This window comes from Lepisosteus platostomus, chromosome 5 (assembly GCF_059453375.1).
Source record: "Lepisosteus platostomus isolate fLepPlt1 chromosome 5, fLepPlt1.hap1, whole genome shotgun sequence".
NCBI lineage: Eukaryota > Metazoa > Chordata > Actinopteri > Semionotiformes > Lepisosteidae > Lepisosteus > Lepisosteus platostomus.
In genome coordinates, this window is record NC_142615.1 from 25248586 (window position 1) to 25271415 (window position 22830).

A 22830-nucleotide genomic window follows, 5' to 3' on the forward strand; every position below is an offset into this window, starting at 1 on the left:
GTCAGGACTTTTCCGAATTATGTCACACGAAGAGAGCACAGCCCTTTCCGCCCTGCCGCGTGTGTCTCGGTAACTCGCTGTGATCGTATAGTGGTCAGTACTTTGCGTTGTGGCCGCAACAACCCCGGTTCGAATCCGGGTCACGGCAGAATAGGGGCGTCTGCTTTTACTACTCGCACGAATGAAGGCAAAAAAAAGCCAATCGACGTGAACGAACGGCGCTTTACAGAGGAGTACTGCCTGACTGGATCGTTGATGAACGACAGAGGCCACTCCGACCTCTTCTCGGTTTTCTTCAATGACTTACTAAGGATCTTCTTCACATTCGCCCATGCAGGGGAAGTCAGTTACACCAAAGCAAACGCAGGAAAGTGCATTTCAAGCAGAGACCAGGAGGGACTTGTTTACACCGAGAGTGGGCGGAGAATGGAACAATGCGCCCAGCCCTGTTGCTGGAGCCGATTCTTGATGAGCTCTTGGGCTCACTAAGAGGCCCCCGCTGGATGCTAATCTTTCTGTTGTTCTTGCAGGTCCTGCGCTGCTTTTGAGCCGACAGAGCTCGACCTGGTCTGTCGGCACAGCCCAATTGCAAATGATCGGCTCCGCGTACAGAAGGAACGTGCGTTTGGTACAAGAGTGCACGAAGGCACCGGAAATACATTGGGAACAAATGACCGGTCGCTCAAGACCTCTGTGAAGTACAGGAGCGTGCAAAACGAGGCTGTTTCCGCCCGGTCTCGAACCGGGGACCTTTCGTGTGTTAGGCGAACGTGATAGCCGCTACACTACGGAAACCTGTAGGGACTGCTGCTGGTGTCTCGCTTGCGTTTCGGGCTGAGAAAGGGACGCGTCACTTTAGGCAGGTGGCGCTGGAGAGAGGAACAAAGGGCGCGATGAAACAAAATACCGAAACCCGGGATCGAACCAGGGACCTTTAGATCTTCAGTCTAACGCTCCCCCAACTGAGCTATTTCGGCAGTGCGCAAAGCCCACAACCACCTGCTCCAGCCTTCCTGTGTTGTGGCATGAGCGACCCAAGAGTAGCGGGAGAGTGTTGCAGGAACGTCACTCAGAAGGAAAGCCACCCAGCTGCGCCCTCTGAGCTCTGTCCAGCGCATCTTCCTCGCATGGACTCCTGCCTGCGACGGGCAGGAAACAATTAGCAAGAACAGAACGACACCCCATGGGTGTCTCATGACCGCACCTTAGGTTGTGACACGTGCAGGTGTGAGGGGTTGCCGGGCTACTTTGGAGCAGAGCTTGGGCGGAGGGGGGGCGGGAAAGCAGACAAAGAGGTGACACCTCAAGGTCTGCACGATCACAGCTCTCCGCCGCCCCAGGCTTCCGCTCGATAAGGTACTGGACACACCCGCCCCTCCTCACACAGACCGTGGAAAAGCCCCCGAGTGGGAGGGCTCTCTCTTCCTCCCAGGAGCTCTTGGACACGACGCCCAGACAGGGCGCGGGGAGCCGCCGCCTGCAAACACGGCTCCAGGCAGGACTCCACTCCGCAGGAGCCGCAGAGCAGAGGAGATGAGGGCAGCTTAGCTCCTGTGCAGAGACCTGAGCTGTTGTTGCTGTGGATGCTGTCTTTTCTGCACTCGGGGTAGGAGTGAATGTTGAGTTGCCCTTAGAAATGAAGCAGAGCACTTCAACGGCACGGGTGTGTATGTGTGTGCGCCCTGGTGATTCTGGGAGACAGATCGAACCTGGGTTAAAAGAGAGGGGGCTTAGCCCTCTTCCATTTGCTAGTTCAAAGTTGTACAACCCCTTTGTATCTGCTAGGCGGCGCAGTCGTCGTGCACAAAGAACACTTTGAAAAGCGTCAAAGGCAAGTCATTCCGAGTTGGTCGTTTGTGTTTTCCGTTCAGACGCGAAATGCTGACATGATCTCTCGGCTCCTCGGTTGTCATTTCTGCTCCGTAAAGGGATCACAGCACGCGTCGGCTTCCAGCATGCTGGGTCGGGACACAATGCCGGGGGTTGGAGAGAGCGATGTCTTCCTCGTTAGTATAGTGGCAAGTATCCCCGCCTGTCACGCGGGAGACCGGGGTTCGATTCCCCGACGGGGAGTAGCTTTTCTTTCACCTCCTTAGAGAAATGACTGCCTTTCACTTCTCTGTTTTCTTTCACAGCGTCGTGCACCTTTTCATTGCTCTCGCTTTCAGAGCCACCGCACGGAAGTCGACTCGACATCAGGAAGCACATTGAAGTGAAAGCAGGAAGCGCTGCGACATGCACTGTGCAGATCCCGCCACACTAAGAGGTGAGTGGGTCTGTTCGATGCACAAAGAACGCTTTGAGAAGCGTCAAAGGCAAGTCATTCCGAGTTGGTCGTTTGTGTTTTCCGTTCAGACGCGAAATGCTGAAATGATCTCTCGGCTCCTCGGTTGTCATTTCTGCTCCGTAAAGGAATCACAGGACGCGTCGGCTTCCAGCACGGTGGGTCGGGACACGATGCCGGGGGTCGGAGAGAGCGATGTCTTCCTCGTTAGTATAGGACCTGTCACCTGTCCCCACCTGTCACGCGGGAGACTGGGGTGCATCAGGACGCGCCTTGAAGTGAAAGCAGGATGCGCTGTGACATGCACTGTGCAGATCCCGCCACACTAAGAGGTGGGTCCAGTGGGTCTGTTCGATCACAGCGCCAGGCGAATCCCCAATCCCCTTTTGTGCCTGGCGACAAAAGATGTCTGTTTCCGCCCGGTTTCGAACCGGGGACCTTTCGCGTGTGAGGCGAACGTGATAACCACTACACTACGGAAACGGTGGTAAGACGTGCCCAGCGGCCCAGCCCTGAGCTTCGCCAATGCGATTCAGCTGCTTCCAGTGCCTTTATTGGAGTGCGCTGATGGACCGTGCTCTCTCTCCAGAGACCAGCACGCCTGTCATGGACGGAGCAGGAAAGGCGGCGCCACATTCTACAGCCCTCTCCACGCAATCGACGAAATCGGGCTACTGAAGTGGAGAAAATCGCCTCTCCAGAAAGTGCAAATATCATCTTGGAGACTATAAATCCTATTGCCGAAGGTCAGCCCTGTCTACCAGAGTAACCCTCCCACAGCGATGATCAGCTCGTCTCACACGCGAGAAGTTTCGGTTGGAAACAAGCGCCCCCTCTTCTCGCACGTTTTGCACGTTCGAGTAGTTTTAATGCGGCTCTTTCGTACACGGTGCTGATCTTTTGGAAAGCAGGAGGCAAAACCGAGTCGAACCGCCTGGGTGAAAACCGGGAACCCTAACCGCTAGACTATATGGCAGCGAACAACCATGCTGTTCCCGGCATCATGCAAGCAAACTACATAAATATGAGAAAACACGCGAGAGAGTTGTCACTCAGAGTGTCGAAGGGTCGATGTATACTGGGGCTCAGTTGAAATGCAACGTCAGGACTTTTCCGAATTATGTCACACGAAGAGAGCACAGCCCTTTCCGCCCTGCCGCGTGTGTCTCGGTAACTCGCTGTGATCGTATAGTGGTCAGTACTTTGCGTTGTGGCCGCAACAACCCCGGTTCGAATCCGGGTCACGGCAGAATAGGGGCGTCTGCTTTTACTACTCGCACGAATGAAGGCAAAAAAAAGCCAATCGACGTGAACGAACGGCGCTTTACAGAGGAGTACTGCCTGACTGGATCGTTGATGAACGACAGAGGCCACTCCGACCTCTTCTCGGTTTTCTTCAATGACTTACTAAGGATCTTCTTCACATTCGCCCATGCAGGGGAAGTCAGTTACACCAAAGCAAACGCAGGAAAGTGCATTTCAAGCAGAGACCAGGAGGGACTTGTTTACACCGAGAGTGGGCGGAGAATGGAACAATGCGCCCAGCCCTGTTGCTGGAGCCGATTCTTGATGAGCTCTTGGGCTCACTAAGAGGCCCCCGCTGGATGCTAATCTTTCTGTTGTTCTTGCAGGTCCTGCGCTGCTTTTGAGCCGACAGAGCTCGACCTGGTCTGTCGGCACAGCCCAATTGCAAATGATCGGCTCCGCGTACAGAAGGAACGTGCGTTTGGTACAAGAGTGCACGAAGGCACCGGAAATACATTGGGAACAAATGACCGGTCGCTCAAGACCTCTGTGAAGTACAGGAGCGTGCAAAACGAGGCTGTTTCCGCCCGGTCTCGAACCGGGGACCTTTCGTGTGTTAGGCGAACGTGATAGCCGCTACACTACGGAAACCTGTAGGGACTGCTGCTGGTGTCTCGCTTGCGTTTCGGGCTGAGAAAGGGACGCGTCACTTTAGGCAGGTGGCGCTGGAGAGAGGAACAAAGGGCGCGATGAAACAAAATACCGAAACCCGGGATCGAACCAGGGACCTTTAGATCTTCAGTCTAACGCTCCCCCAACTGAGCTATTTCGGCAGTGCGCAAAGCCCACAACCACCTTCTCCAGCCTTCCTGTGTTGTGGCATGAGCGACCCAAGAGTAGCGGGAGAGTGTTGCAGGAACGTCACTCAGAAGGAAAGCCACCCAGCTGCGCCCTCTGAGCTCTGTCCAGCGCATCTTCCTCGCATGGACTCCTGCCTGCGACGGGCAGGAAACAATTAGCAAGAACAGAACGACACCCCATGGGTGTCTCATGACCGCACCTTAGGTTGTGACACGTGCAGGTGTGAGGGGTTGCCGGGCTACTTTGGAGCAGAGCTTGGGCGGAGGGGGGGCGGGAAAGCAGACAAAGAGGTGACACCTCAAGGTCTGCACGATCACAGCTCTCCGCCGCCCCAGGCTTCCGCTCGATAAGCTACTGGACACACCCGCCCCTCCTCACACAGACCGTGGAAAAGCCCCCGAGTGGGAGGGCTCTCTCTTCCTCCCAGGAGCTCTTGGACACGACGCCCAGACAGGGCGCGGGGAGCCGCCGCCTGCAAACACGGCTCCAGGCAGGACTCCACTCCGCAGGAGCCGCAGAGCAGAGGAGATGAGGGCAGCTTAGCTCCTGTGCAGAGACCTGAGCTGTTGTTGCTGTGGATGCTGTCTTTTCTGCACTCGGGGTAGGAGTGAATGTTGAGTTGCCCTTAGAAATGAAGCAGAGCACTTCAACGGCACGGGTGTGTATGTGTGTGCGCCCTGGTGATTCTGGGAGACAGATCGAACCTGGGTTAAAAGAGAGGGGGCTTAGCCCTCTTCCATTTGCTAGTTCAAAGTTGTACAACCCCTTTGTATCTGCTAGGCGGCGCAGTCGTCGTGCACAAAGAACACTTTGAAAAGCGTCAAAGGCAAGTCATTCCGAGTTGGTCGTTTGTGTTTTCCGTTCAGACGCGAAATGCTGACATGGTCTCTCGGCTCCTCGGTTGTCATTTCTGCTCCGTAAAGGGATCACAGCACGCGTCGGCTTCCAGCATGCTGGGTCGGGACACGATGCCGGGGGTTGGAGTGAGCGATGTCTTCCTTGTTAGTATAGTGGCAAGTATCCCCGCCTGTCACGCGGGAGACCGGGGTTCGATTCCCCGACGGGGAGTAGCTTTTCTTTCACCTCCTTAGAGAAATGACTGCCTTTCACTTCTCTGTTTTCTTTCACAGCGTCGTGCACCTTTTCATTGCTCTCGCTTTCAGAGCCACCGCACGGAAGTCGACTCGACATCAGGAAGCACATTGAAGTGAAAGCAGGAAGCGCTGCGACATGCACTGTGCAGATCCCGCCACACTAAGAGGTGAGTGGGTCTGTTCGATGCACAAAGAACGCTTTGAGAAGCGTCAAAGGCAAGTCATTCCGAGTTGGTCGTTTGTGTTTTCCTTTCAGACGCGAAATGCTGAAATGATCTCTCGGCTCCTCGGTTGTCATTTCTGCTCCGTAAAGGAATCACAGCACGCGTCGGCTTCCAGCACGGTGGGTCGGGACACGATGCCGGGGGTCGGAGAGAGCGATGTCTTCCTCGTTAGTATAGGACCTGTCACCTGTCCCCACCTGTCACGCGGGAGACTGGGGTGCATCAGGACGCGCCTTGAAGTGAAAGCAGGATGCGCTGTGACATGCACTGTGCAGATCCCGCCACACTAAGAGGTGGGTCCAGTGGGTCTGTTCGATCACAGCGCCAGGCGAATCCCCAATCCCCTTTTGTGCCTGGCGACAAAAGATGTCTGTTTCCGCCCGGTTTCGAACCGGGGACCTTTCGCGTGTGAGGCGAACGTGATAACCACTACACTACGGAAACGGTGGTAAGACGTGCCCAGCGGCCCAGCCCTGAGCTTCGCCAATGCGATTCAGCTGCTTCCAGTGCCTTTATTGGAGTGCGCTGATGGACCGTGCTCTCTCTCCAGAGACCAGCACGCCTGTCATGGACGGAGCAGGAAAGGCGGCGCCACATTCTACAGCCCTCTCCACGCAATCGACGAAATCGGGCTACTGAAGTGGAGAAAATCGCCTCTCCAGAAAGTGCAAATATCATCTTGGAGACTATAAATCCTATTGCCGAAGGTCAGCCCTGTCTACCAGAGTAACCCTCCCACAGCGATGATCAGCTCGTCTCACACGCGAGAAGTTTCGGTTGGAAACAAGCGCCCCCTCTTCTCGCACGTTTTGCACGTTCGAGTAGTTTTAATGCGGCTCTTTCGTACACGGTGCTGATCTTTTGGAAAGCAGGAGGCAAAACCGAGTCGAACCGCCTGGGTGAAAACCGGGAACCCTAACCGCTAGACTATATGGCAGCGAACAACCATGCTGTTCCCGGCATCATGCAAGCAAACTACATAAATATGAGAAAACACGCGAGAGAGTTGTCACTCAGAGTGTCGAAGGGTCGATGTATACTGGGGCTCAGTTGAAATGCAACGTCAGGACTTTTCCGAATTATGTCACACGAAGAGAGCACAGCCCTTTCCGCCCTGCCGCGTGTGTCTCGGTAACTCGCTGTGATCGTATAGTGGTCAGTACTTTGCGTTGTGGCCGCAACAACCCCGGTTCGAATCCGGGTCACGGCAGAATAGGGGCGTCTGCTTTTACTACTCGCACGAATGAAGGCAAAAAAAAGCCAATCGACGTGAACGAACGGCGCTTTACAGAGGAGTACTGCCTGACTGGATCGTTGATGAACGACAGAGGCCACTCCGACCTCTTCTCGGTTTTCTTCAATGACTTACTAAGGATCTTCTTCACATTCGCCCATGCAGGGGAAGCCAGTTACACCAAAGCAAACGCAGGAAAGTGCATTTCAAGCAGAGACCAGGAGGGACTTGTTTACACCGAGAGTGGGCGGAGAATGGAACAATGCGCCCAGCCCTGTTGCTGGAGCCGATTCTTGATGAGCTCTTGGGCTCACTAAGAGGCCCCCGCTGGATGCTAATCTTTCTGTTGTTCTTGCAGGTCCTGCGCTGCTTTTGAGCCGACAGAGCTCGACCTGGTCTGTCGGCACAGCCCAATTGCAAATGATCGGCTCCGCGTACAGAAGGAACGTGCGTTTGGTACAAGAGTGCACGAAGGCACCGGAAATACATTGGGAACAAATGACCGGTCGCTCAAGACCTCTGTGAAGTACAGGAGCGTGCAAAACGAGGCTGTTTCCGCCCGGTCTCGAACCGGGGACCTTTCGTGTGTTAGGCGAACGTGATAGCCGCTACACTACGGAAACCTGTAGGGACTGCTGCTGGTGTCTCGCTTGCGTTTCGGGCTGAGAAAGGGACGCGTCACTTTAGGCAGGTGGCGCTGGAGAGAGGAACAAAGGGCGCGATGAAACAAAATACCGAAACCCGGGATCGAACCAGGGACCTTTAGATCTTCAGTCTAACGCTCCCCCAACTGAGCTATTTCGGCAGTGCGCAAAGCCCACAACCACCTGCTCCAGCCTTCCTGTGTTGTGGCATGAGCGACCCAAGAGTAGCGGGAGAGTGTTGCAGGAACGTCACTCAGAAGGAAAGCCACCCAGCTGCGCCCTCTGAGCTCTGTCCAGCGCATCTTCCTCGCATGGACTCCTGCCTGCGACGGGCAGGAAACAATTAGCAAGAACAGAACGACACCCCATGGGTGTCTCATGACCGCACCTTAGGTTGTGACACGTGCAGGTGTGAGGGGTTGCCGGGCTACTTTGGAGCAGAGCTTGGGCGGAGGGGGGGCGGGAAAGCAGACAAAGAGGTGACACCTCAAGGTCTGCACGATCACAGCTCTCCGCCGCCCCAGGCTTCCGCTCGATAAGCTACTGGACACACCCGCCCCTCCTCACACAGACCGTGGAAAAGCCCCCGAGTGGGAGGGCTCTCTCTTCCTCCCAGGAGCTCTTGGACACGACGCCCAGACAGGGCGCGGGGAGCCGCCGCCTGCAAACACGGCTCCAGGCAGGACTCCACTCCGCAGGAGCCGCAGAGCAGAGGAGATGAGGGCAGCTTAGCTCCTGTGCAGAGACCTGAGCTGTTGTTGCTGTGGATGCTGTCTTTTCTGCACTCGGGGTAGGAGTGAATGTTGAGTTGCCCTTAGAAATGAAGCAGAGCACTTCAACGGCACGGGTGTGTATGTGTGTGCGCCCTGGTGATTCTGGGAGACAGATCGAACCTGGGTTAAAAGAGAGGGGGCTTAGCCCTCTTCCATTTGCTAGTTCAAAGTTGTACAACCCCTTTGTATCTGCTAGGCGGCGCAGTCGTCGTGCACAAAGAACACTTTGAAAAGCGTCAAAGGCAAGTCATTCCGAGTTGGTCGTTTGTGTTTTCCGTTCAGACGCGAAATGCTGACATGGTCTCTCGGCTCCTCGGTTGTCATTTCTGCTCCGTAAAGGGATCACAGCACGCGTCGGCTTCCAGCATGCTGGGTCGGGACACGATGCCGGGGGTTGGAGTGAGCGATGTCTTCCTCGTTAGTATAGTGGCAAGTATCCCCGCCTGTCACGCGGGAGACCGGGGTTCGATTCCCCGACGGGGAGTAGCTTTTCTTTCACCTCCTTAGAGAAATGACTGCCTTTCACTTCTCTGTTTTCTTTCACAGCGTCGTGCACCTTTTCATTGCTCTCGCTTTCAGAGCCACCGCACGGAAGTCGACTCGACATCAGGAAGCACATTGAAGTGAAAGCAGGAAGCGCTGCGACATGCACTGTGCAGATCCCGCCACACTAAGAGGTGAGTGGGTCTGTTCGATGCACAAAGAACGCTTTGAGAAGCGTCAAAGGCAAGTCATTCCGAGTTGGTCGTTTGTGTTTTCCGTTCAGACGCGAAATGCTGAAATGATCTCTCGGCTCCTCGGTTGTCATTTCTGCTCCGTAAAGGAATCACAGCACGCGTCGGCTTCCAGCACGGTGGGTCGGGACACGATGCCGGGGGTCGGAGAGAGCGATGTCTTCCTCGTTAGTATAGGACCTGTCACCTGTCCCCACCTGTCACGCGGGAGACTGGGGTGCATCAGGACGCGCCTTGAAGTGAAAGCAGGATGCGCTGTGACATGCACTGTGCAGATCCCGCCACACTAAGAGGTGGGTCCAGTGGGTCTGTTCGATCACAGCGCCAGGCGAATCCCCAATCCCCTTTTGTGCCTGGCGACAAAAGATGTCTGTTTCCGCCCGGTTTCGAACCGGGGACCTTTCGCGTGTGAGGCGAACGTGATAACCACTACACTACGGAAACGGTGGTAAGACGTGCCCAGCGGCCCAGCCCTGAGCTTCGCCAATGCGATTCAGCTGCTTCCAGTGCCTTTATTGGAGTGCGCTGATGGACCGTGCTCTCTCTCCAGAGACCAGCACGCCTGTCATGGACGGAGCAGGAAAGGCGGCGCCACATTCTACAGCCCTCTCCACGCAATCGACGAAATCGGGCTACTGAAGTGGAGAAAATCGCCTCTCCAGAAAGTGCAAATATCATCTTGGAGACTATAAATCCTATTGCCGAAGGTCAGCCCTGTCTACCAGAGTAACCCTCCCACAGCGATGATCAGCTCGTCTCACACGCGAGAAGTTTCGGTTGGAAACAAGCGCCCCCTCTTCTCGCACGTTTTGCACGTTCGAGTAGTTTTAATGCGGCTCTTTCGTACACGGTGCTGATCTTTTGGAAAGCAGGAGGCAAAACCGAGTCGAACCGCCTGGGTGAAAACCAGGAACCCTAACCGCTAGACTATATGGCAGCGAACAACCATGCTGTTCCCGGCATCATGCAAGCAAACTACATAAATATGAGAAAACACGCGAGAGAGTTGTCACTCAGAGTGTCGAAGGGTCGATGTATACTGGGGCTCAGTTGAAATGCAACGTCAGGACTTTTCCGAATTATGTCACACGAAGAGAGCACAGCCCTTTCCGCCCTGCCGCGTGTGTCTCGGTAACTCGCTGTGATCGTATAGTGGTCAGTACTTTGCGTTGTGGCCGCAACAACCCCGGTTCGAATCCGGGTCACGGCAGAATAGGGGCGTCTGCTTTTACTACTCGCACGAATGAAGGCAAAAAAAAGCCAATCGACGTGAACGAACGGCGCTTTACAGAGGAGTACTGCCTGACTGGATCGTTGATGAACGACAGAGGCCACTCCGACCTCTTCTCGGTTTTCTTCAATGACTTACTAAGGATCTTCTTCACATTCGCCCATGCAGGGGAAGCCAGTTACACCAAAGCAAACGCAGGAAAGTGCATTTCAAGCAGAGACCAGGAGGGACTTGTTTACACCGAGAGTGGGCGGAGAATGGAACAATGCGCCCAGCCCTGTTGCTGGAGCCGATTCTTGATGAGCTCTTGGGCTCACTAAGAGGCCCCCGCTGGATGCTAATCTTTCTGTTGTTCTTGCAGGTCCTGCGCTGCTTTTGAGCCGACAGAGCTCGACCTGGTCTGTCGGCACAGCCCAATTGCAAATGATCGGCTCCGCGTACAGAAGGAACGTGCGTTTGGTACAAGAGTGCACGAAGGCACCGGAAATACATTGGGAACAAATGACCGGTCGCTCAAGACCTCTGTGAAGTACAGGAGCGTGCAAAACGAGGCTGTTTCCGCCCGGTCTCGAACCGGGGACCTTTCGTGTGTTAGGCGAACGTGATAGCCGCTACACTACGGAAACCTGTAGGGACTGCTGCTGGTGTCTCGCTTGCGTTTCGGGCTGAGAAAGGGACGCGTCACTTTAGGCAGGTGGCGCTGGAGAGAGGAACAAAGGGCGCGATGAAACAAAATACCGAAACCCGGGATCGAACCAGGGACCTTTAGATCTTCAGTCTAACGCTCCCCCAACTGAGCTATTTCGGCAGTGCGCAAAGCCCACAACCACCTGCTCCAGCCTTCCTGTGTTGTGGCATGAGCGACCCAAGAGTAGCGGGAGAGTGTTGCAGGAACGTCACTCAGAAGGAAAGCCACCCAGCTGCGCCCTCTGAGCTCTGTCCAGCGCATCTTCCTCGCATGGACTCCTGCCTGCGACGGGCAGGAAACAATTAGCAAGCAACAGAACGACACCCCATGGGTGTCTCATGACCGCACCTTAGGTTGTGACACGTGCAGGTGTGAGGGGTTGCCGGGCTACTTTGGAGCAGAGCTTGGGCGGAGGGGGGGCGGGAAAGCAGACAAAGAGGTGACACCTCAAGGTCTGCACGATCACAGCTCTCCGCCGCCCCAGGCTTCCGCTCGATAAGCTACTGGACACACCCGCCCCTCCTCACACAGACCGTGGAAAAGCCCCCGAGTGGGAGGGCTCTCTCTTCCTCCCAGGAGCTCTTGGACACGACGCCCAGACAGGGCGCGGGGAGCCGCCGCCTGCAAACACGGCTCCAGGCAGGACTCCACTCCCCAGGAGCCGCAGAGCAGAGGAGATGAGGGCAGCTTAGCTCCTGTGCAGAGACCTGAGCTGTTGTTGCTGTGGATGCTGTCTTTTCTGCACTCGGGGTAGGAGTGAATGTTGAGTTGCCCTTAGAAATGAAGCAGAGCACTTCAACGGCACGGGTGTGTATGTGTGTGCGCCCTGGTGATTCTGGGAGACAGATCGAACCTGGGTTAAAAGAGAGGGGGCTTAGCCCTCTTCCATTTGCTAGTTCAAAGTTGTACAACCCCTTTGTATCTGCTAGGCGGCGCAGTCGTCGTGCACAAAGAACACTTTGAAAAGCGTCAAAGGCAAGTCATTCCGAGTTGGTCGTTTGTGTTTTCCGTTCAGACGCGAAATGCTGACATGGTCTCTCGGCTCCTCGGTTGTCATTTCTGCTCCGTAAAGGGATCACAGCACGCGTCGGCTTCCAGCATGCTGGGTCGGGACACGATGCCGGGGGTTGGAGAGAGCGATGTCTTCCTCGTTAGTATAGTGGCAAGTATCCCCGCCTGTCACGCGGGAGACCGGGGTTCGATTCCCCGACGGGGAGTAGCTTTTCTTTCACCTCCTTAGAGAAATGACTGCCTTTCACTTCTCTGTTTTCTTTCACAGCGTCGTGCACCTTTTCATTGCTCTCGCTTTCAGAGCCACCGCACGGAAGTCGACTCGACATCAGGAAGCACATTGAAGTGAAAGCAGGAAGCGCTGCGACATGCACTGTGCAGATCCCGCCACACTAAGAGGTGAGTGGGTCTGTTCGATGCACAAAGAACGCTTTGAGAAGCGTCAAAGGCAAGTCATTCCGAGTTGGTCGTTTGTGTTTTCCGTTCAGACGCGAAATGCTGACATGATCTCTCGGCTCCTCGGTTGTCATTTCTGCTCCGTAAAGGGATCACAGCACGCGTCGGCTTCCAGCATGCTGGGTCGGGACACGATGCCGGGGGTTGGAGAGAGCGATGTCTTCCTCGTTAGTATAGGACCTGTCACCTGTCCCCACCTGTCACGCGGGAGACTGGGGTGCATCAGGACGCGCCTTGAAGTGAAAGCAGGATGCGCTGTGACATGCACTGTGCAGATCCCGCCACACTAAGAGGTGGGTCCAGTGGGTCTGTTTGATCACAGCGCTAGGCGAATCCCCAATCCCCTTTTGTGCCTGGCGACAAAAGATGTCTGTTTCCGCCCGGTTTCGAACCGGGGACCTTTCGCGTGTGAGGCAAACGTGATAACCACTACACTACGGAAACGGTGGTAAGACGTGCCCAGCGGCCCAGCCCTGAGCTTCGCCAATGCGATTCAGCTGCTTCCAGTGCCTTTATTGGAGTGCGCTGATGGACCGTGCTCTCTCTCCAGAGACCAGCACGCCTGTCATGGACGGAGCAGGAAAGGCGGCGCCACATTCTACAGCCCTCTCCACGCAATCGACGAAATCGGGCTACTGAAGTGGAGAAAATCGCCTCTCCAGAAAGTGCAAATATCATCTTGGAGACTATAAATCCTATTGCCGAAGGTCAGCCCTGTCTACCAGAGTAACCCTCCCACAGCGATGATCAGCTCGTCTCACACGCGAGAAGTTTCGGTTGGAAACAAGCGCCCCCTCTTCTCGCACGTTTTGCACGTTCGAGTAGTTTTAATGCGGCTCTTTCGTACACGGTGCTGATCTTTTGGAAAGCAGGAGGCAAAACCGAGTCGAACCGCCTGGGTGAAAACCAGGAACCCTAACCGCTAGACTATATGGCAGCGAACAACCATGCTGTTCCCGGCATCATGCAAGCAAACTACATAAATATGAGAAAACACGCGAGAGAGTTGTCACTCAGAGTGTCGAAGGGTCGATGTATACTGGGGCTCAGTTGAAATGCAACGTCAGGACTTTTCCGAATTATGTCACACGAAGAGAGCACAGCCCTTTCCGCCCTGCCGCGTGTGTCTCGGTAACTCGCTGTGATCGTATAGTGGTCAGTACTTTGCGTTGTGGCCGCAACAACCCCGGTTCGAATCCGGGTCACGGCAGAATAGGGGCGTCTGCTTTTACTACTCGCACGAATGAAGGCAAAAAAAAGCCAATCGACGTGAACGAACGGCGCTTTACAGAGGAGTACTGCCTGACTGGATCGTTGATGAACGACAGAGGCCACTCCGACCTCTTCTCGGTTTTCTTCAATGACTTACTAAGGATCTTCTTCACATTCGCCCATGCAGGGGAAGCCAGTTACACCAAAGCAAATGCAGGAAAGTGCATTTCAAGCAGAGACCAGGAGGGACTTGTTTACACCGAGAGTGGGCGGAGAATGGAACAATGCGCCCAGCCCTGTTGCTGGAGCCGATTCTTGATGAGCTCTTGGGCTCACTAAGAGGCCCCCGCTGGATGCTAATCTTTCTGTTGTTCTTGCAGGTCCTGCGCTGCTTTTGAGCCGACAGAGCTCGACCTGGTCTGTCGGCACAGCCCAATTGCAAATGATCGGCTCCGCGTACAGAAGGAACGTGCGTTTGGTACAAGAGTGCACGAAGGCACCGGAAATACATTGGGAACAAATGACCGGTCGCTCAAGACCTCTGTGAAGTACAGGAGCGTGCAAAACGAGGCTGTTTCCGCCCGGTCTCGAACCGGGGACCTTTCGCGTGTTAGGCGAACGTGATAGCCGCTACACTACGGAAACCTGTAGGGACTGCTGCTGGTGTCTCGCTTGCGTTTCGGGCTGAGAAAGGGACGCGTCACTTTAGGCAGGTGGCGCTGGAGAGAGGAACAAAGTGCGCGATGAAACAAAATGCCAAAACCCGGGATCGAACCAGGGACTTTTAGATCTTCAGTCTAACCCTCTCCCAACTGAGCTATTTCGGCAGTGCGCAAAGCCCACAGCCACCTGCTCCAGCCTTCCTGTGTTGTGGCATGAGCGCACCAAGAGTAGCGGGAGAGTGTTGCAGGAACGTCACTCAGAAGGAAAGCCACCCAGCTGCGCCCTCTGAGCTCTGTCCAGCGCATCTTCCTCGCATGGACTCCTGCCTGCGACGGGCAGGAAACAATTAGCAAGAACAGAACGACACCCCATGGGTGTCTCATGACCGCACCTTAGGTTGTGACACGTGCAGGTGTGAGGGGTTGCCGGGCTACTTTGGAGCAGAGCTTGGGCGGAGGGAGGGCGGGAAAGCAGACAAAGAGGTGACACCTCAAGGTCTGCACGATCACAGCTCTCCGCCGCCCCAGGCTTCCGCTCGATAAGCTACTGGACACACCCGCCCCTCCTCACACAGACCGTGGAAAAGCCCCCGAGTGGGAGGGCTCGCTCTTCCTCCCAGGAGCTCTTGGACACGACGCCCAGACAGGGCGCGGGGAGCCGCCGCCTGCAAACACTGCTCCAGGCAGGACTCCACTCCGCAGGAGCCGCAGAGCAGAGGAGATGAGGGCAGCTTAGCTCCTGTGCAGAGACCTGAGCTGTTGTTGCTGTGGATGCTGTCTTTTCTGCACTCGGGGTAGGAGTGAATGTTGAGTTGCCCTTAGAAATGAAGCAGAGCACTTCAACGGCACGGGTGTGTGTGTGTGTGCGCCCTGGTGATTCTGGGAGACAGATCGAACCTGGGCTAAAAGAGAGGGGGCTTAGCCCTCTTCCATTTGCTAGTTCAAAGTTGTACAACCCCTTTGTATCTGCTAGGCGGCGCAGTCGTCGTGCACAAAGAACACTTTGAAAAGCGTCAAAGGCAAGTCATTCCGAGTTGGTCGTTTGTGTTTTCCGTTCAGACGCGAAATGCTGACATGATCTCTCGGCTCCTCGGTTGTCATTTCTGCTCCGTAAAGGGATCACAGCACGCGTCGGCTTCCAGCATGCTGGGTCGGGACACGATGCCGGGGGTTGGAGAGAGCGATGTCTTCCTCGTTAGTATAGTGGCAAGTATCCCCGCCTGTCACGCGGGAGACCGGGGTTCGATTCCCCGACGGGGAGTAGCTTTTCTTTCACCTCCTTAGAGAAATGCCTGCCTTTCACTTCTCTGTTTTCTTTCACAGCGTCGTGCACCTTTTCATTGCTCTCGCTTTCAGAGCCTCCGCACGGCAGTCGACTCGACATCAGGAAGCACATTGAAGTGAAAGCAGGAAGCGCTGCGACATGCACTGTGCAGATCCCGCCACACTAAGAGGTGAGTGGGTCTGTTCGATGCACAAAGAACGCTTTGAGAAGCCTCAAAGGCAAGTCATTCCGAGTTGGTCGTTTGTGTTTTCCGTTCAGACGCGAAATGCTGACATGATCTCTCGGCTCCTCGGTTGTCATTTCTGCTCCGTAAAGGAATCACAGCACGCGTCGGCTTCCAGCACGGTGGGTCGGGACACGATGCCGGGGGTCGGAGAGAGCGATGTCTTCCTCGTTAGTATAGGACCTGTCACCTGTCCCCACCTATCACGCGGGAGACTGGGGTGCATCAGGACGCGCCTTGAAGTGAAAGCAGGATGCGCTGTGACATGCACTGTGCAGATCCCGCCACACTAAGAGGTGGGTCCAGTGGGTCTGTTCGATCACAGCGCCAGGCGAATCCCCAATCCCCTTTTGTGCCTGGCGACAAAAGATGTCTGTTGCCGCCCGGTTTCGAACCGGGGACCTTTCGCGTGTGAGGCGAACGTGATAACCACTACACTACGGAAACGGTGGTAAGACGTGCCCAGCGGCCCAGCCCTGAGCTTCGCCAATGCGATTCAGCTGCTTCCAGTGCCTTTATTGGAGTGCGCTGATGGACCGTGCTCTCTCTCCAGAGACCAGCACGCCTGTCATGGACGGAGCAGGAAAGGCGGCGCCACATTCTACAGCCCTCTCCACGCAATCGACGAAATCGGGCTACTGAAGTGGAGAAAATCGCCTCTCCAGAAAGTGCAAATATCATCTTGGAGACTATAAATCCTATTGCCGAAGGTCAGCCCTGTCTACCAGAGTAACCCTCCCACAGCGACCGGGGTAAAGTTAGCTCGAAGTTCGAAAACGATTTTGGCACGCCTGTAGCGCTTTCACGAAACCTCTTAGAATTGCGAGAATGCTTGTTTTGTGTATAAAATACATTGTGGATGCTTTCTCAGCCTTTACTTTTTCGTTTTTATGACATTTTTTTGACCAAGCACGAATATTCTTTTGTCCATATCTTCGCAATGGAAGCACAGAACGCCGTCAAACCAAATGCATTTTAAAGACCACGACTTGTGGATATTTCCACACTCTTTACATCAAACTATCAGTGAGCTAATTATCTTTTTTTAAACCTCCAGTTTTTCATCGATGCGTAATTACGCACGAACTGGAACCCGGGGGACCGCTGTGTGCACACGTTCACAACGCGAGAAATACTGTTCAAATCGCTTCGTGCGAAAAACCCGTATATGACCATAGGAAGCAGAACAGCGCAGTCTCCCATTACCCAGACTGTAAGCACGGGAATAAAGCTTTGTTTGATTTCTGAAACCCTTCCTTTACGCCCTGTTTTCATTCAGGTAAGGGTCAACTATATTGAAAATACTACTGACAGCAGGAAGATTAAAATATTCTTTACTCAGCATCTTATTAAAAACAGCTCCCATGATGTTCAAACCGATTTTTTACACAGAACACTGACACAGCTTTGCATTCTGAATCTCTTTTTCTCATGCTTTTATTTAATATGGCACAATGCACTGGGATAGGGGTATTCTGTTCACAAACCAATAGCATTTAAACCACAGCACCCACAATGCTGCAAGTGTTTTGCACACTAAGCAGGTCCTCTGACTTTTCCCAGCTTTATTTTGGGTTGTGGAACCTTTCTTTATATTTTTTAGGATTTTCTGAAGATAACACTACAGGTGGGATGGGTGGGTTGTCTTCATGGCTCAATAGCATTTCAAATACAGCACCCACACTGCTGAAACCAAGTGTTTTACACACCAGACAGGCCCCCGAACCTCATACAACCTTACTGTGGCTGTGGCCCCTGTCTTTATTTTGTAATGAGTTTCTGAAGATAACACTACAGGTAATACACTGGGACAGGTGGGTCGTCTTCATGGCTCAATAGCATTTCAAATACAGCACCCACTCTGCTGAAACCAAGTGTTTTACACACCAGACAGGCCCCCGAACCTCATACAACCTTACTGTGGCTGTGGCCCCTGTCTTTATTTTGTAATGAGTTTCTGAAGATAACACTACAGGTAATACACTGGGACAGGTGGGTCGTCTTCATGGCTCAATAGCATTTCAAATACAGCACCCACTCTGCTGAAACCAAGTGTTTTACACACCAGACAGGCCCCCAAACCTCATACAACCTTACTGTAGCTGTGGCCCCTTTCTTTAATTTTTTATGATTTTCTGAAGATTACACTACAGGTAATACACTGGGACGGGTGGGTCGTCTTCATGGCTCAATAGCATTTCAAATACAGCACCCACTCTGCTGAAACCAAGTGTTTTACACACCAGACAGGCCCCCAAACCTCATACAACCTTACTGTAGCTGTGGCCCCTTTCTTTAATTTTTTATGATTTTCTAAAGATTACACTACAGGTAATACACTGGGACAGGTGGGTCGTCTTCATGGCTCAATAGCATTTCAAATACAGCACCCACTCTGCTGAAACCAAGTGTTTTACACACCAGACAGGCCCCCGAACCTCATACAACCTTACTGTGGCTGTGGCCCCTGTCTTTATTTTGTAATGAGTTTCTGAAGATAACACTACAGGTAATACACTGGGACAGGTGGGTCGTCTTCATGGCTCAATAGCATTTCAAATACAGCACCCACTCTGCTGAAACTAAGTGTTTTACACACCAGACAGGCCCCCAAACCTCATACAACCTTACTGTGGCTGTGGCTCCTTTCTTTATTTTGTAATGAGTTTCTGAAGATAACACTACAGGTAATACACTGGGACAGGTGGGTCGTCTTCATGGCTTCATGATTTTTTGACTGTAATCAAGTGTTGTGCACTTGTGCAAGTGTCAGGCCTCCTGACCTTTCACAGTCATGCTTTGTTGTGTGAAACTTTAATTCTCTTTTTAGGATTTTTTGAACATGGGAACTTCCACCGAGATGAATGAGGTGCTCTTCAATAGCTTTTTCATCTATACACACAAGCGTATGTAACCAAGACACTCAGAACCAACAGAATCAACGTGAAGTCATAGAAAAACAAGAATGCCCCCGAGACATCTGCACCCCCCTCTTGGACCACTCTGGTATCAACACCCCCAAACCAATCCATACCAGCTAACAAGACTCAGAATCGGTGCAACCCTCCAACCTGGACCAAGAGCAGGATGGGACAAGTACCTGCACCACACTACGCACCCCTCATCCAGACCAGCAGGACAGCCAGACAGCACCATCATGACACACATAATGAGATCACTCTCTGTCAGTATGTGTAACATTCTGGGCCTGGGCTCCTCTGTATTTGGGCTGAAGGGAGTTCAACAACATTATTAAACGGACTGACATCATAATCTGACAAGATACATTGTTTAGGGGAGACTTGTCCACCCACTGTCCCCCTGGTAACGTGAAGATCATTGTCCCTTGGCTTACCTAAACCAGAATCACTTGGGTCTCCGGGGAGGATCGGTGTATGGTACAAAGTCTTAAAAACAGAACATTGTTGAATTGTCTATAAAAAACAACCAATATCCCTTGGATTTCCCAAACACAAAGCTGGAGCAAGTATACTAACTCCATACCCTTAAACTACAAAAGGCCTGTGGCGTAGACAGGGTAAACAGCCACATCATGTGACATAACTGCATGAGCCTAGTGATGAGCCTAGTTTAAAATACTCAACCCCATCCTGAAGTACGGATGTTTTCCTTTGGCCTGGAATCCAGGACTGATCACCTGACCCTAACAACTGCCGGAGCATTTGTGTGAACAGTAACCTGGGCTAGCTATTCACCAGTATCTTCAATACCCTATTACTGGCAGCTTGTCAAATACAGTGTCCTGAATAGAAGTCAGATCGACTTCATATGAAGCTGGCACATATCTGACCACATACGCACTCAACACACACTTTAAATGAACAGAAAAATAGTGACCAGTGTCTTTGATTTCTAAAAAGCAATAGGCTCTATTTTGAACAAATAACAAATATACAAACTTTCAATGTGGGGTAAGAGGTACAGTCCACAACTGATTTTTTTTAGCGTACTCAGAAAGTATAAGCGGTTTGAAAATACTTACATAAATTATTTTAGGAAGACTGTGTTGGTTTTTGTATCATTTGTGTTTGTGTTGACTCTTATTGAGATCTCCAGTCACCTGCCCTTATAGATGCCTCTTTTGCTTATGTGTTGTTAGAAATTGAGCTCGCCTGTGTGCCTGCTTCTAGGGTTTTTTTAAAAAAGGAATAGGTTGGTTTTCTATTTTTTTGACCCCTTGCCCAGTAGCAGTCTACTACAGGGGGGATTCTGGGTCCTCTCTCCATACAGTATGTCTCCTTTTGCATTGTTTCCAGACCTGGGCTGATTTGAGTTTTTCATGGTAATGGATTACAAGGGTAGGTCTGACAGAAGTGAATGTGGTGGATCTGCCATCTGCCCAGGCAGGAAGGTAGATACAGTATATGTAAACAGGTTTTAGCATTAATGTTTTGCATACAATCACCCTTTCCAAAAGGTAGGATAACCAGAGAAAACAGGACACAGCTTTTCTAGGGACTTTTTTTCCCTACAGTATTTATGGTTACGATGGGTTTTAACTCTTTGTGGAGAAAAGCTATTTTTATCTTTTCTTTGGTGTAGGTTCATGAATGCATGGGCTTTCTTTTCTTCCATGTCTTGTTCCTTTGTTCAGTTGTTTTGTATTCTTTCTGTTTTGTCCCCTTATTTTTGTGCTGGTGCTAGAATTTCTGCTGGCTTTTCCATGTTTTTCCCTTTTGCTCTTTGATTTAATTTTTTCCTGTGACCCATTTTTCCTTATTTATCTCAATGTGATATTTTCCCCTTCTCCTCAGCTGTTGAGTCTCTTGCACTTTCTTCCCTGTTATCAGTATTGTCTGATGTTGGATTGCATTTTAAGTTCCTTATTTTTTAGTAATCCTGTAATTTTTTTTCCACTGTTATTCTCATCTTTTATTGTACTATTGCTGTTATTGCAGTCTTCCCACAGTTTATTTTATTCTTAAACAACATACTAAATAATATAAGAATACATGTTGTGCTCATCTCTTTCCTGCCACTTGCACTCCTGATATTGTCTTCAAATAATTCCAATATTTTAGAGCTCTATATTTTCAAGCCTTGAAGGCCTAAGGTTGTTTTTTAAAGTGTTTGAATGTGATGTACTAACTACTGTCTACAATAACAATAACATACATAAATTACCAATAACATGCATATAAAAAATAGCCCAGAAATCAAGTATGAAGTAAGGAAATGGCTGCAGCTATGAATCAGAATTTTAATCTATTGGTTTTGTAGTTGGTTGGAACTTGGAACTAGTTAGACAAGGGGTGTGAAGATTCGTTACAGATGTATTTTGCTGTACGCAGAACAAGTGAACAATAGACGGACATAATTTCACAAGACAACCCAGTTGGTTCTTGAAATTTCCAAACCACACATCAGAGTGAAAATTAAAACAAATTGAGGAAGGACCGATAGGAGAAGATCAACAATGAATCATTAACATTACAATGCTTAAGTTGCCTTTATAATAAAGACAATTTTGTCCTTTTGTGAGGATCATGTCCACATTGGACCTGTTTTTTTAAGTTGTTTTGAAATTTCACTTAGGGTTCAGAACATTTCACAACTACTAATTTTTTTTCCTACCACCTCAGCTAATTCTCTCCCCCTTTAGGTTTGGGTGGGGGTATGGGTTTTTTCCAGAAACCTGTTATCATTTCTTTGATGTTGGACACATTTGTCTTCAGGAAGTTTTCTTCACACCTCCTATCATACTCATCTGACATGTCCATAGCTACACTCATTTACTTGCAGCAGACAAACAATGACAGAGTCGTCTGCAAATTTTATTAAGTGTCTGGAGTGGTGAGAGCTCTTGAGGGTGTTTGCTTACAGGACAAAGAGTAACGGAGACAATATGCATCCTTGGGGGAACCAGTAAAACAATACCTGTTGTTGGATAATACATTGTTGACTTTCACACTCTAAGTCTGTTCAGAAATCAGTAACCCCTCTGATGATGTTAAGATCAAAACCAAAGTTTGATAATAGCTTTGCTGCCTGTACTTGAGGTCAAATGCAATTGCATACAGAGGAGGAAGTATAGCACAACAAAAATAACACACTTCTAAATCTACCACAGCACAGAAAAAAACTAGAAAAATCACTTATAAAACCACAGGAGTACACAAACATAACACAAACTAGAATGCCACATAGACAATAATCTGTAGCAGAATATCTGCTTATGTTGTATTTTCTTTGTGGATGTTTTTGGATGTTGTATTGGCCTTGGCAACTCTGTGATTTAACAGTCATGATAATAAAGCATTTTTGAATCTCTATGTGAGTGGAACCTGTTGAATATTAGTTCAGATGGCTAGCTGTGTCAGCAGGTGTAGGCTGCAAAGGATCAAGTAATAGTTTAATTCCATGCTGAAAAGAGAAGAAAGAAAACACAACATTTTGGCTGTGGAGCCTTCTTCAAGGGTTACAGTTGAAGAAGGCTCCATGGCCGAAACTTTGTTTTCTTTCTTCTCTTTTCAGCATGGAATTAAACTATTACTTGTTAAATATTAGTTACACTTGGGTTTCGCAATATAATATAACCAAGAGGTATTGTTATTTTTTTAATACTTTTACAGCAGTCAAACTGGCATACTCTGATATCTGAGAGAGAGTTTAATATAAAAATTTTCTCTTGAACTGTCATGAACCAGTTTAATTTGTTTTTACCTCTCTACAAATCAGCCTTCAAAAGCTTAACTCATGTAGCTGTAATGTACATGAACACCATTAAAAAGTTTTCCTTTCTCTATGTGGCACGTGGAGTGCTGAGAACGCATGCTCCAAGCTGCTTGCTCCTGTAAGGAATTAACAACTTAAAGATTAAGTTAAATTATAAATAGGCCTCACCCTGTACATAGGGAGTTATGGGACATGTTTCGTTTAGAAGGGATTTAAAAGTAAAAAGTAAAGCCTGAAATAAACAAACTGTGCCATGTAAGACCAAGGTAAGGA

At 51.1% G+C, this 22830-nt stretch overlaps 15 non-coding genes across 15 annotated transcripts; 10 read left to right on the forward strand and 5 right to left on the reverse strand.

The window, feature by feature from the left end:
- The first annotated feature begins 76 nt into the window (after positions 1 to 76).
- trnah-gug (transfer RNA histidin (anticodon GUG)) lies at positions 77 to 148 on the forward strand. Its single transcript has one exon. It is a non-coding gene; the product is annotated as a tRNA-His (tRNA).
- A 1853-nt stretch (positions 149 to 2001) lies between these two features.
- Positions 2002 to 2073, forward strand: trnad-guc (transfer RNA aspartic acid (anticodon GUC)). The gene has a single exon. It is a non-coding gene; the product is annotated as a tRNA-Asp (tRNA).
- Positions 2074 to 2694: 621 nt separating this feature from the next.
- trnav-cac (transfer RNA valine (anticodon CAC)) lies at positions 2695 to 2767 on the reverse strand. Its single transcript has one exon. It is a non-coding gene; the product is annotated as a tRNA-Val (tRNA).
- Positions 2768 to 3461: 694 nt separating this feature from the next.
- trnah-gug (transfer RNA histidin (anticodon GUG)) lies at positions 3462 to 3533 on the forward strand. Its single transcript has one exon. It is a non-coding gene; the product is annotated as a tRNA-His (tRNA).
- Positions 3534 to 5386: 1853 nt separating this feature from the next.
- trnad-guc (transfer RNA aspartic acid (anticodon GUC)) lies at positions 5387 to 5458 on the forward strand. The gene has a single exon. It is a non-coding gene; the product is annotated as a tRNA-Asp (tRNA).
- A 621-nt stretch (positions 5459 to 6079) lies between these two features.
- trnav-cac (transfer RNA valine (anticodon CAC)) lies at positions 6080 to 6152 on the reverse strand. Its single transcript has one exon. It is a non-coding gene; the product is annotated as a tRNA-Val (tRNA).
- Positions 6153 to 6846: 694 nt separating this feature from the next.
- Positions 6847 to 6918, forward strand: trnah-gug (transfer RNA histidin (anticodon GUG)). The gene has a single exon. It is a non-coding gene; the product is annotated as a tRNA-His (tRNA).
- Positions 6919 to 8771: 1853 nt separating this feature from the next.
- Positions 8772 to 8843, forward strand: trnad-guc (transfer RNA aspartic acid (anticodon GUC)). The gene has a single exon. It is a non-coding gene; the product is annotated as a tRNA-Asp (tRNA).
- Positions 8844 to 9464: 621 nt separating this feature from the next.
- trnav-cac (transfer RNA valine (anticodon CAC)) lies at positions 9465 to 9537 on the reverse strand. Its single transcript has one exon. It is a non-coding gene; the product is annotated as a tRNA-Val (tRNA).
- Positions 9538 to 10231: 694 nt separating this feature from the next.
- Positions 10232 to 10303, forward strand: trnah-gug (transfer RNA histidin (anticodon GUG)). Its single transcript has one exon. It is a non-coding gene; the product is annotated as a tRNA-His (tRNA).
- Positions 10304 to 12157: 1854 nt separating this feature from the next.
- trnad-guc (transfer RNA aspartic acid (anticodon GUC)) lies at positions 12158 to 12229 on the forward strand. Its single transcript has one exon. It is a non-coding gene; the product is annotated as a tRNA-Asp (tRNA).
- Positions 12230 to 12850: 621 nt separating this feature from the next.
- On the reverse strand, positions 12851 to 12923 carry trnav-cac (transfer RNA valine (anticodon CAC)). Its single transcript has one exon. It is a non-coding gene; the product is annotated as a tRNA-Val (tRNA).
- A 694-nt stretch (positions 12924 to 13617) lies between these two features.
- On the forward strand, positions 13618 to 13689 carry trnah-gug (transfer RNA histidin (anticodon GUG)). The gene has a single exon. It is a non-coding gene; the product is annotated as a tRNA-His (tRNA).
- A 574-nt stretch (positions 13690 to 14263) lies between these two features.
- Positions 14264 to 14336, reverse strand: trnav-aac (transfer RNA valine (anticodon AAC)). Its single transcript has one exon. It is a non-coding gene; the product is annotated as a tRNA-Val (tRNA).
- A 1206-nt stretch (positions 14337 to 15542) lies between these two features.
- trnad-guc (transfer RNA aspartic acid (anticodon GUC)) lies at positions 15543 to 15614 on the forward strand. The gene has a single exon. It is a non-coding gene; the product is annotated as a tRNA-Asp (tRNA).
- Positions 15615 to 22830: the final 7216 nt, after the last annotated feature.